The sequence below is a fragment of the Littorina saxatilis genome, unplaced genomic scaffold (assembly GCF_037325665.1).
Source record: "Littorina saxatilis isolate snail1 unplaced genomic scaffold, US_GU_Lsax_2.0 scaffold_87, whole genome shotgun sequence".
Taxonomy (NCBI): Eukaryota; Metazoa; Mollusca; class Gastropoda; order Littorinimorpha; family Littorinidae; genus Littorina; species Littorina saxatilis.
The window spans coordinates 61,912-74,398 of record NW_027126597.1 but is presented as its reverse complement, the minus strand read 5'-3'; the positions used below and the strand labels follow the sequence as shown (position 1 = coordinate 74,398).

At 40.0% G+C, this 12,487-nt stretch overlaps 2 protein-coding genes across 2 annotated transcripts in view; both read left to right on the top strand.

Annotated features, from left to right (window-relative positions):
* Positions 1-12,487, top strand: part of LOC138955048 (transcription intermediary factor 1-beta-like) — a 104,701-nt gene that overhangs the window by 44,073 nt on the left and 48,141 nt on the right. The window lies entirely within an intron of this gene.
* LOC138955042 (transcriptional regulator ATRX-like) overlaps positions 2,626-12,487 on the top strand; it is a 32,298-nt gene continuing 22,436 nt past the window's right edge. Inside the window, exon 1 of the mRNA XM_070326756.1 lies at positions 2,626-2,752. The gene's annotated coding sequence lies outside the window, so the exon portion shown is untranslated. The remainder of the gene's footprint in view (positions 2,753-12,487) is intronic.

Genomic DNA, 12,487 nt, shown 5'->3' with positions numbered 1-12,487 from the left:
AACAGTAAGTAAAGGGAGACAATCGGCCAGCACTGTAAAGGGAGACAATCGGCCAGCACTGTCGCTGCTGTTCTATTTAATAGTACTCTTTCTTGTTTCTTGTTTATTGTAAATATGTTTTTGAAAATTGTTGTTGATTTTTCTATGATTGTTTATCAATAATTTAAAATAAATAACATTTTACTTAACGTGGACTAAACCGCAAACAATTTGGTGTGGACAATTAATGTGTGAGAGTGACTAAAAAGAATGAAGCAAGAGTATGACTTTGTGTGGTGGTGTGTATTGTTCATAGATAATTTAAAATCAATAACATTTCACTTAACGTGGACTAAACCGAAAACAATTTGGTGTGGACAATTATTGTGTGAGAGTGACTACAAAAAAGGAAGCGAGAGTAGTTGTGGCGGTGTGTACATGTTAGCGGTAGAACGAAACGAGTGTACGGGTGAGTGGTTGGTGCAGGCGATTGGTAGCCAGACAGTGGTAGCAATTTGAATGTTTTGTAAGCAATACACACACACATACAATTGCATTGTTGAAAACCAATCTAACACTGAAAAAAACGAATGGCTGAAAAGTGCAATTGATGGAAGAATGGATTGATTTATGGATGGAATGATGAATGGATGGAAGGTTGATTGATTGATCGAGAATTGAGACATAAATGGTACGTGAGATGCATAACAAAAGCCTGATTTCTTTTTCTAGCATTTTCCTATCCACAAAAAAAGATAGTAAAGTGAGTGAATGATACACAGTGCAAGTGTTTTAATATTTTAAGAATATCCACTTTCTGCAAAAAAAGAAAAAAAAACTCGACATCAAGCGGTTCATTTTGTGTTCATGTTAACATGAAATGTGAAGGCACCGTCCTAATTGCATTCCCATATTGTGACGGAGCCAAATAGTGATTGGTTAAAACAATTGAAGAGTTTTTCCTCGAAACATCATTCTTTTCAACAAAGAACAATGTACAACTGCAAATATGCTTCGCAGTCTGACTCCATAAAATCAATGTTGTATTCTTGCTAAAGATCGCATTTTTCGTGATCTCCGACTCGGTATTATTTTGAATATTCACTGAGACTCGGCATGTTATCTCCACCTATTCGGGCACACCACTCCCACTTTGACACCAATATGACATCTCACTCTGACACCACCACCACTCTCACACACCACACCCCACCCTGCTCTGTGCAGTGATCGATAAGACAGGACAGTATGACGGCTTACTAGTGCCAAAACCTGGGGTTCCCATTATCACGTGTTAATTACTAATTAACGCTGTCAGTTACTGTTTTCACACGTTAGTTACTCATTTTCACGGGATAATTAGTAATTTTCACGGGAAAATGACTAATTTTTAGTTTTGGCACTAGCAATCCGTCAGGAAGTGAGCCAAAACTAAAAATTAGTAATTAACAGGTGAAAGTTAGTAATTTTCCCGAGAAAATGAGTAATTAACACGTGAAAATGGTAATTATGAAGAGAAAATTACTAATTTTCCCTTGATAATTACAATTATGAGGTTTTGGCACTAGTAAGCCCTATGACGGCTTACTAGTGCCAAAACCTGGGGTTACCCATTATCACGTGATAATTACTAATTAACGCTGTCAGTTACTGTTTTGACCTGTAATATGACGGCTTACTAGTGCCAAAACCTCATAATTGTAATTATCAAGGGAAAATTAGTAATTTTCCCTTGATAATTACCATTTTCACGTGTTTATTACTAATTTTCCCAGGAAAATTACTAATTTTCCCGGAATAATTACTAACTTTCACCTGTTAATTACTAATTTTTAGTTTTGGCTGACTTCCTGACGGATTGCTAGTGCCAAAACTAAAAATTAGTAATTTTCCCGTGAAAATGAGTAACTAACAGGTGAAAACAGTAACTGACAGCGTTAATTAGTAATTATCACGTGATAATAGGTAACACCAGGTTTTGGCACAAGTAAGCCGTCATAGGGCTTACTAGTGCCAAAACCTCATAATTGTAATTATCAAGGGAAAATTAGTAATTTTCCCTTGATAATTACCATTTTCACGTGTTAATTACTAATTTTCCCGGGAAAATTACTAACTTTCACCTGTTAATTACTCATTTTTAGTTTTGGCTCACTTCCTGACGGATTGCTAGTGCCAAAACTAAAAATTAGTCATTTTCCCGTGAAAATTACTAATTATCCCGTGAAAATGAGTAACTAACGAGTGAAAACAGTAACTGACAGCGTTAATTATTAATTATCACGTGATAATGGGTAACTCCAGGTTTTGGCACAAGTAAGCCGTCATACTGTTAGTTACTCATTTTCACGGGAAAATTACTAAGTTTTAGTTTTGGCACTAGCAATCCGTCAGGAAGTGAGCCAAAACTAAAAATTAGTAATTAACAGGTGAAAGTTAGTAATTATTCCGGGAAAATTAGTAATTTTCCCGGGAAAATTAGTAATAAACACGTGAAAATGGTAATTATCTAGGGAAAATTACTAATTACTAATTTTCCCTTGATAATTACAATTATGAGGTTTTGGCACTAGTAAGCCGTCATAGGACAGAACGAAGCTACTCTCTCTGAGTCTGGCGCCTGTGGAACTACAGCCGCAGATAATCGCAGTGCAACACGACTGCACAGACTTACCTCCCATGGATCACTTATTGATTTTGCATTGATGACACGTTGACAGTGTTGTGCTGAGAGCAGCGAGCAAATCAAACCATCCCTGCTGACACCTGACAGGTAACCCTTTCTGTCTTTTGACCACCACAGTCTGGACAGTGTTCAGTGAATGATGATGATGATTTGTGTGTGTATGTCGAACTATCGAAACGACAGCGCTGGTCTGTGTATTGTGTGTGTCAATGTGAGCCGTCAGTTGTCAGCGGTAGAACGCTCGGTATGACTGCACTAAACAGAATGTCAGCTACTTGAATGTAGGTTAGTGGAACGAAACACAAGACGGGTGTGCAGTGGTGTATTGAAAAAACAACATTAGTATGCTGAAGGGTAGTACGCCATGTTATGTTTCCGTCTGCATAACCTTCTGAAAGAGACTACATGTATATAACTTATAATTCCTGTTGTCGTTTTCTAGTTTCGTTTCCAGCGCATTCTTCGAAAAGTAAGAAGATTTCCAGTTTCCTGAGAAATCAACGTTTCTAGCTTACCTAAATAAATTTAAATACCGAGTTTACCGAGTCGTGAAAGATGTAATAGATGTCAAAGAATTTAGACTTACATTAGAAAAGTGAGTATAACTGACTAGAGAGTGGCCGGGTAGTATGAAAAATACATTTTTGTTAACTTGCTCCTATATCCAGTTTTTACATTTAGTCAAGTTTATTTAGTCAAGTTTTGACTAAATGTTTTAAAGCCATATGTACTCGATGACTATACACGCTAATTGCTTTACCAACAGCTGGAGACATGCTAAATTAAGTTCCCTGCAAAATATTGTGGTCTAGGACCCCTTCAATGTTGAGATATGTTAATTTTCATTTTGATCTGGATCGTCCTATTTATAGATTTGGCAACACATGCGCTGTTGACGCAAGGGAGAGAACTCCGTGTCGTTGTTGACATCCTCACTTTTTCAGAGGCTAGAACAAGCTGAAATGCACGTATATGGTCCGCGCATGACGACATATCGTCATTATATGGTCTTATGGTGCGTTTGACATCGATTGTGGGCAAACTATACTTTGTAAACACGGGAGTAAGTTAGTAAGCCTTTAACGTAGAGGGGGAATCGAGACGAGGGTCCTGGTATGTGTGTGTGTGTGTGTGTGTGTGTGTGTGTGTGTGTGTGTGTGTGTGTGTGTGTGTATGTGTGTGTGTGTGTGTGTGTGTGTCTTTTTGTCTGTGTGTGTGTGTGTGTAGAGCGATTCAGACTAAACTACTGGACCGATCTTTATGAAATTTTACATGAGAGTTCCTGGAAATGATATCCCCGGACGTTTTTTTCTTTTTTTCGATAAATGTCTTTGATGACGTCATATCCGGCTTTTTGTAAAAGTTGAGGCGGCACTGTCACACCCTCATTTTTCAATCAAATTGATTGAAATTTTGGCCAAGCAATCTTCGACGAAGGCCGGACTTCGGTATTGCATTTCAGCTTGGTGGCTTAAAAAATAATTAATGACTTTGGTCATTAAAAATCTAAAAATTGTAAAAAAAAAATAAAAATTTATAAAACGATCCCAATTTACGTTCAATTTAATCTTCATTATTTTCTGATTCCAAAAACATATAAATACGTTATATTTGGATTAAAAACAAGATCTGAAAATTAAAAATATAAAAATTATGATCAAAATTAAGTTGTCGAAATCAATTTAAAAACAATTTCATCTTATTCCTTGTCGGTTCCTGATTCCAAAAACATATAGATATGATATGTTTGGATTAAAAACACGCTCAGAAAGTTAAAACGAAGAGAGGTACAGAAAAGCGTGCTATCCTTCACAGCGCAACTACTACCCCGCTCTTCTTGTCAATTTCACTGCCTTTGCCACAAGCGGTGGACTGACGATGCTACGAGTATACGGTCTTGCTTAAAAATTGCAGTGCGTTCAGTTTCATTCTGTGAGTTTGACAGCTTGACTAAATGTTGTATTTTCGCCTTACGCGCATTGTTTTTCTTTAATCGTTTGTCTTTTGGTCTTTCGATTTTAACATAAGACTTTTCAGTAACTGTGGGCTGTCACTTTGAAATAGTCTAGAGGCTGACTTCCAAAAGGTGAAACACCCTAAACGTTGCTTGTTAGAAGCAAGCATCCACTTTGGTCTTGTAGTTTGGACATTTAGCTATATGCCTGGCATGGATGCCACTTCTGAATTTTACTGGTATGGCCGCCATGACAGTTTTCAAAATGGCGGCCGAAACCGCCATACACAAGCCTATTTCCACTTGTATATGAAGTAAATCCCAAAACTAAATGGCTATTTATACTAATTCGAGGCTGCAGAACTCGAATATCATGATACAATTTGTGCTTATTGCAATTTAAAAAAAGTTTTGGTCAAAATATATTTTTTATTCAAGCTGTGTTGGTCCAATCATGAACGATTGTTCTTTCTTCAAATGATTTCAAGTAGGTTTGTTTTCAGTTTCTGTAACAGGAATAGAATATGGAGCCAGCACGTAGACTTTCATCAGAAATAAGGTGCCGGCAAGAAGCAATATATATTGAGTGGGAGCCGTGTGTTTTTTGTCAAGATCCCAGAACAACCAGCAAGACAAATCCACTACGACAAGCTACAGAGGATGGCATAAATAACATCACTCAAGGCATCCATCACCTTCATTGAAGTGATTGATACCCTTACATCTTTTAACCTTTTATACCATGCCCATGAAATACGTTGGCATAAAGCTTGCTACAGCAGCTTTACACAGAAGGGCAAAATTGAATGGCTTAAACAGCGTTTTAAGCCAGAAGCTGTCTCTGACACAAATGCTTTCAAGTTCAACTTCCACTACCCAGCCAACAAAGACACTGCTCCGATCTTCAGTCACTACTACGGACTGGTCAAAATGCATCTTTTGCCAGTCCAATGTCCCTGGAAGCAAACTGAACCAAGTCGCGTTTGAGCACACGTCTACCAAAATGATTCAACTGTCTCTGTTCGATCCAGTCATGAGGTGCAGATTAGCTGGGGTCTCTGCTATGATGGCAGCTGAAGGAGAGTATCACTTTATGTTATGTACTCTTTTGCCGAAAGCATGAACACAAAGGCAGTCAAAGTGAGGAGAAGAACCCTGATTCTATCTGTTTTGAGAACACAATGACACCTTCAGAACGAGATGGCAAAAGGACATATTTTGACCACTATAGCATGATGCTCTCTAGGGATTTTGATGTCCAGCCTGCTCCTTACAGAAGCAACCGATTCAAAGAGAAGATACTGAAAGTTCTCGGTGATACGGTGTCATTTGTGCAGCCACTGGACCCCATAAAGCCACTTCTGATTGTGCCACCAGGTTTTGGTGATGTTGCAGGGAAAAACATGCTTCAAAACATTATTGAAGAAGGGAGCTGCAGTGAAGAGGAAGATATGCTCCAGACTGAAAATGAGCATACCACAATTCACCACGAAGATGACATTCTGAGCTGGTTGTTCCGAGTTGCTCGGAAGATCCACAATGGCATGAAACATACCAAAGGACATGACACAGTTGGCAACCTAGACATAGAACATGCTGAAAAAGTGGTGCCAGAAACCTTGTTTCTTTTCATTAAACTCTTGTGTGCAGATGGTATCCCTGATGAAGAGGTCAGTCATGACAAGGAAACAGAGATCAGGACCAAAGTTCTTAGTGTCTGTCAAGACATTGTGTTTCTGGCATCAGGAGGCCAAAAAATGACACCCAAGCATCTTGGTCTGGGGCTAAGTGTTCATCAAGCAACGCGGTCCAAAGAGCTTGTGACACTTCTCAATGCTGCTGGTCATTTAGTGTCATATGAGACGGTACTTCGTGCCGACACAGCCATAGCTAATGATGTCATCAGCCAGTATCATGAACATGGCAATGTCATGATACCAATACACTTTTCTGAGGGAACACAACAAGGATATGTCCGTTTCTCAGCAGACAACATCGACATCATTGAACAAAAGCTCAGTGGAATGGGAACCTTTCACGCAACCCAGTATAAGAGAAAAACCCGCCAAGAGCCAGTAAAAGATATTCAGGTCAAGGTATCGTCTTCAAAAGTTGTCCAAACATCTCCTGAACTTTCTGATCTGGAAAACACAAACATGACAAATCAGACACCAGAACCGTTGTTTTCAAAAAGAGGTGCAGGAAAACTGGTGTGAGCCAGATGCTAAAAAGATGATGGAGTCCCTCACTTTGGACCTGGCATCTTCTTTTGCTTTTGCACGATAGCATCGGCCTGATCTCCAGGTAGTTCCAAGATGGAGTGGCTTCAATCAAAAAATGTCCACCACCGACACTCCTCGTAGATAAGTAGGGCCCATGACTATTCTGAACGCTCCAGCCCATTAATGTGACACTCTCTGGACTGTCATAAAGCGATGCGAGGCAATGACCAAAAAACTGGGCGAAACATTCACGATAATTACGTTTGATGAGCAGTTATACTGCAAAGCAAAAATGTTGCAATGGGACAAGAAAGACAGTTGCAAAGATTTCATCTTCATGTTGGGAGGATTCCACATTCAAAAGAACTTTTCCAAGGTGATAGGTGAATATATGGCTTCTTCTGGTTTCCCTGACATCTGGATTGAGTGTGGCGTCCTTGGCGAAACACAGCTGCATGGCAATGTCATGAAAGGGAAAACCTGGAATCGAGTGATACGTGCACATAAGCTAACCCTGGAAGCACTCTGGACCATTCTTTTCTCTCACTTCTAAGACTAGGCAGCAGAACATGAGAAAGTCATCAGCGACACCTTGAAAGGTGCTGCTAGAAATGTAGCTCAAGGATTTGCTGACAAAGATGATCTAGAGATCAGCACGTCTCTTCCTTTTCTTCTGGCAGAGGCAAGACAGGTGGCAGCTTTGTTGGATGAATTTGACAGCATCTGCGAAGAGAATGCAACATTCCAGTGCTGGCGGACGTAAATGAAGCTGGTGTCCATTCTCTTGCGTTTCACGTGCTCCCTGCGTGATAGAGATTGGAATCTGTTTCTCTCATCCATCTCAGAGATGCTGCCTTGGTTTGGGGCCTTTGACCATGTCAACTACACACGATGGGGAGCAGTGTTTCTGGAAGATATGATAATGCTCTCTGAGACAGCGCCAGATGTGCACCAAGCCTTCTTTGCTGAGGATTTTGTGACGAAGGAGTCAAGGCAAAAGTTCAACCAGATCCCGGATGACCAGGCTGTTGAGCATGTGAACAAAGCAGGCAAAGTAGCCGGTGGTCTTGTCATCAAAATAATGAAAACGAAGCAAGCCTGGCACATTTTCTCTGTCCCCACCTTGCCGAGCAGTTGCCATAGGAGGAGGGACGAGAACTTGTACTTGGAGGTTGGTTTGCAGATGCAGCCAAAGTCTAGTCTTCATCCGGAAGAAACATGACACAACTGTCATCGACAGATCATGAGGAAGCTGACACTCGAATACTGCTCCATGCAAAAGATGCCTCTCAGCAGGGATATGGTCAGACAATCATCATCAGTTCTGTCACAGATGTCCTGGTTCTCCTCACTGTACATCGGACCGAGCTGAGTCTCCTTCTGTGGATGCAGACTGGGATATCCAGGAAGAAACGGTATATCCCTGTGCACGACATTAATCTACCAGAGGCAGTGCAATCGTCTGTACTGGCATTCCATGCAATAACAGGATCAGACAGCACCAGTCAATTTGCTGGCATAGGCAAACAGTCTGCATGGAGTACATTTGTTAAGCATCCTCAGCTTCTCGAGAACCTTGGTCGGGAGGACTTCCCTGACCAGCGGGTACAGGACAACGCTGAAGCTTTCATATGCAAGCTGTATGATCCAAACACAGCCAGCCAGCCAACAAGTGCGCTGCTCTCTCTTTCACAATGCAAAGAAAAGCATTGAGAATCTCCCGCCAACACATGCTGCTCTTTCTCTTCACATCAGACGCTCTCATTACCAAACGCTGATCTGGAGGAGAGCCCTGGAAACAAATCCTCAGCTACCATCGGTCGTTGACAGTGGATGGCACGCTGTTGGGACAGAAGAACACTCGCCTTGAACCTAAGCTTCTGACAACTCAAGTCCCAGAGTCAATGTGTTTGGAACTTGCATCTTGTGGATGTGGTGCTGGTCCTACCTGCTGTGCCCCGCGTTGTTGCAAGTGCACCCACCTGGCTCTAGCATGCACGCGAGCATGCCACTGCACAGAGTACTGCAGAAATCCAAGGAGCAGGATGATTGAACAAATAGTCGTACACTCGATATGCATTATGTGTGTCAATTCCACAAGAGGGAGGGTTTAAACTCATCAGACTGATTTGCTCTGCAATATGCCAAGGGTGCCATTGTTGAACTTTGCTGTCTAATGTTTCTGTATCTGTACTGCATATTTGTTTGTTTTTTACTAGGATTGAAGAATGTTGAAACTATTTTGTCATTGTCTGCAGACCATTTGTACAGAAACCGAACTGACTGGGTGTCCGAATGTCTTAATTTTTCCCAATGTGTCGTGGATAATTAAGAAAACAGCTTAACACCTTAGTGAATCATTTCTAAAATATCTTAAGTGCATTCCTCGTGCCAGAAAATGTAGAAATAAATGCAAACTTTATTGAATTATTCGTATTAGAGCCAGAGATATTCCAAAATTTGATAGCGGCGGCAGCCATTTTGAAAACTGTCATGGCGGCCATAAAAACGATATTCAGGATGGGCATCCATCCTGGTCGTATTGTCATACATCTAAACTACACATACAAACTGGATGTTTGCTTCTAACAAGCAACGTTTAGCGTGTCATTTTTTTTGCAAGCTACAGATCTCAGATTCTAGTCTAAAGGGTGAAAACATGTTGAGAAAAAAACTCAATATTCTATTCTCAAGTGTCGCTTACCATTTACTGATTTAGTAAAGAAATCACAAACAGCCACCACTAGAAGGTAGTGCATTTAAATATATGAGAATAAACCAGCAAGAAAATGTGTCTGAATACAAATTCTTTTGTACTGAGTCTGTGGTCTGCATGTGAAGTCTGTGTGTTAACAGTTTTGTACCAGCCTGTGGTGTGTGTCCTTTTGTATTGTGTCTGTATAATCTCAATGTGGTTAATATCTATATATATATACTAGCCGTTAATCCCGGTGTAACACGAGAAAATTACTCCCACGAGATTTTTACTCCGGAGTAAACATTTCGTACGAAAATGTTACTCCCCCATTACACGAGACAATTACTCCCCACGACAGGTGCACTCCGAGTAAACATTTTGTAAACAAATGTTAGTCCCCTGACAAATAAATAACGAATACATTACTTCACCCTTACACGAGCAATTTAACTTCCCATGCCAGGTGTAGGAAATGTTTACTCCCTTGTCCCCTGTTAGTCTTGGTGGTGGACATAGCACACATCAAATACAAGGACAATACAATTTCTTTAAGCACAACCTTATGTATAGACCAAAATCAATGAAGATCAAACACAACACACCCTTTTCATCAATTGTTCGAGAGTGCAGTAACACGGATCACAGAATTTGTGCGGTACTCACCTGGACGACAAAGAACAAGATTCAAAAGGTAATTTCATGGGCAAAACATTCATTTAGGCTCAGCAATCAAATGGACAGTGAAGGGGTCACAGCATTGTTGATGCAACGATTTATCTTTTTTTGTCGTAGATTACCGTGCGATATAAACCAGTTAAATTTACTCTGCGGCGTTTGAAGTTGTCCTGAAACAAAGATATGCAATTGAATTGTATAATGCTAGACTGCCAGGCAAAGAACAACCTTTAAGACACAGCTGGAGTTTTTGTATTCCTTTGTTTTCATAATGTATTGGTGTGCAGCTTGTGCGTGTTAGCGTAGACAACTGTCCTGTATTTTGTTTTTGTATTTTGTAAGGGTCAATATGTAAGTATTTTGTTTTAATTGTTATGTAAAATGTTAAATACATATAATCGGCAGTCCCCCGCTCCTGGAAAAGGCAGTGACATTAAAAAGCCAGTATAGCGCGAAAGTGTTTGCACTAAGTGGGAAAGCACGCTTTTCTGTACCTCTGTTCTTTTGAACTTTCTGAGCTTGTTTGTAATCCAATAAATGGGAGGTCCATAATCTGAGAAAGAAACCAATGAATCAAGAAACTAAAACCCAGGTGCACATCTACGGCTCCTAGGGAGTGTGCATGCACACTATCTTGTTCCTGCCTCTTGCCATCTCTACTATATATACAAACTAGCAGTCAGGCCCGGCTTCGCCCGGGTGTTTCTGCCCCCCCCTCTCTCAGAAACCTCTCGAATCTTATTCCAATGTGGATAAGAAAAATGACAGTGTGAGCTCATACATTTGGATGTATAGGCAAGGCAAGTTTCTATTTGGTTCAACGTGTTCTTCGTGATTTGTTTACCCCTTCTCACACCCACTGTAGTTACCGTCTGATCAAAGCACGCATACCTCATGAGTGAGCGCGTCATACCTTTTTGAACAGGGGAGAGAAATCTGTAAATTCTCGTGATCTTTCACTGAGGCGATCGTTTCGTAAACATTATTCGCGATGATCTGGAAGGCAGGGAGGGGGAGCAGGGGGCAGGGTTAGTGTGTGTGTGTGGGGGGGGGGGGGGGGGGGCGGCGGGATGATAGCGGGCGGGGGGTAACCCTTGAGAATGACACGGTATACTGGTTTGATGAGAGTTACCTCCTTTCCGTGGGTGACAAACCATGACTTACCTCCCTTGCACTATATAGACTGTATTGATAGATGGGGAGGGTTTATTATCCGAGGAAGGAAACAATGTCTGGAGAAACTAAAACCCAGGTGCACATTTGTGGGTCCAGGGCAGTGTGCATGCAAAATATCTTGTGCTTATCTTTTGCCATCTCTGAGGTATGGCGACCACTGACAGACACACACACACACAGATAGACAGACACTCTCTTTTATTATATGTGTAAACATGTGAAAGAATCATCTTTTTCAGTCATATTCTTTCAAGGTTTTACAAGTCAAATCGGTTATATAATTCTATATCAAGGGGAAGAACTGTGGCCGTTTTCCACATATGCTATGTTTTTGGATTACTTCCCTTGGTTCCATGATCGTTTTACCATTTTGTTGTTGTAAAGATTAAAGCTGTATTATTGTTTAGTTATGCTTAACGTGTACTATTTAGTAATGAGATAATGTTTTTGAATGTTATTGTTAGAAAATTTGGTTTAGTTGAAGATGCTAGGACATGTCTTTGAATCTCACTTTTTAAAAACCAGGAATGTTAGTGTTCATTAACTTTATAAATACATTTAGTGTTAAGAAATTATTTGGAAAATGTTTAATTAATGCTTGGTAATTTTAGTGAATTTTGGGACATCTTGTTTTATTTGTTAGGAGGTAAACTGATGTCAATTAATAACTGATTTTGGATTTTTACAAGACTTGCATCCTTTCTTTGAGAACCTGACTGAGCAGACAGTCCCAGGCCACAATTTGTCTGAAGTGAAAAACGTTTTTATTCCTAAATCAGGTAAGAAATGGCTTTAATATGAATTTAGTTGGTTTCTTATATATGCTATATACTGTTTTGAAAAGTTAGGTGATGTGGCATTTTTTTTTATTCTTAGAAGATGTTTGGGATTGAAATTGATTATATTGTACTCTGGAAAGATGCCAAACAAACCATGTGCTCTGAGCAAAATGATGGTATGAAGATACAGAAGAGATAAATTGTGACATGATAAATTAGTGTTTTGATGGAAATGAGGTGATTATACAAGATGTCTTTTTTATGTATTAGTTGTTGGGTAATAGTTGATTATTATTTTAGGACTATATTTGATGAAAC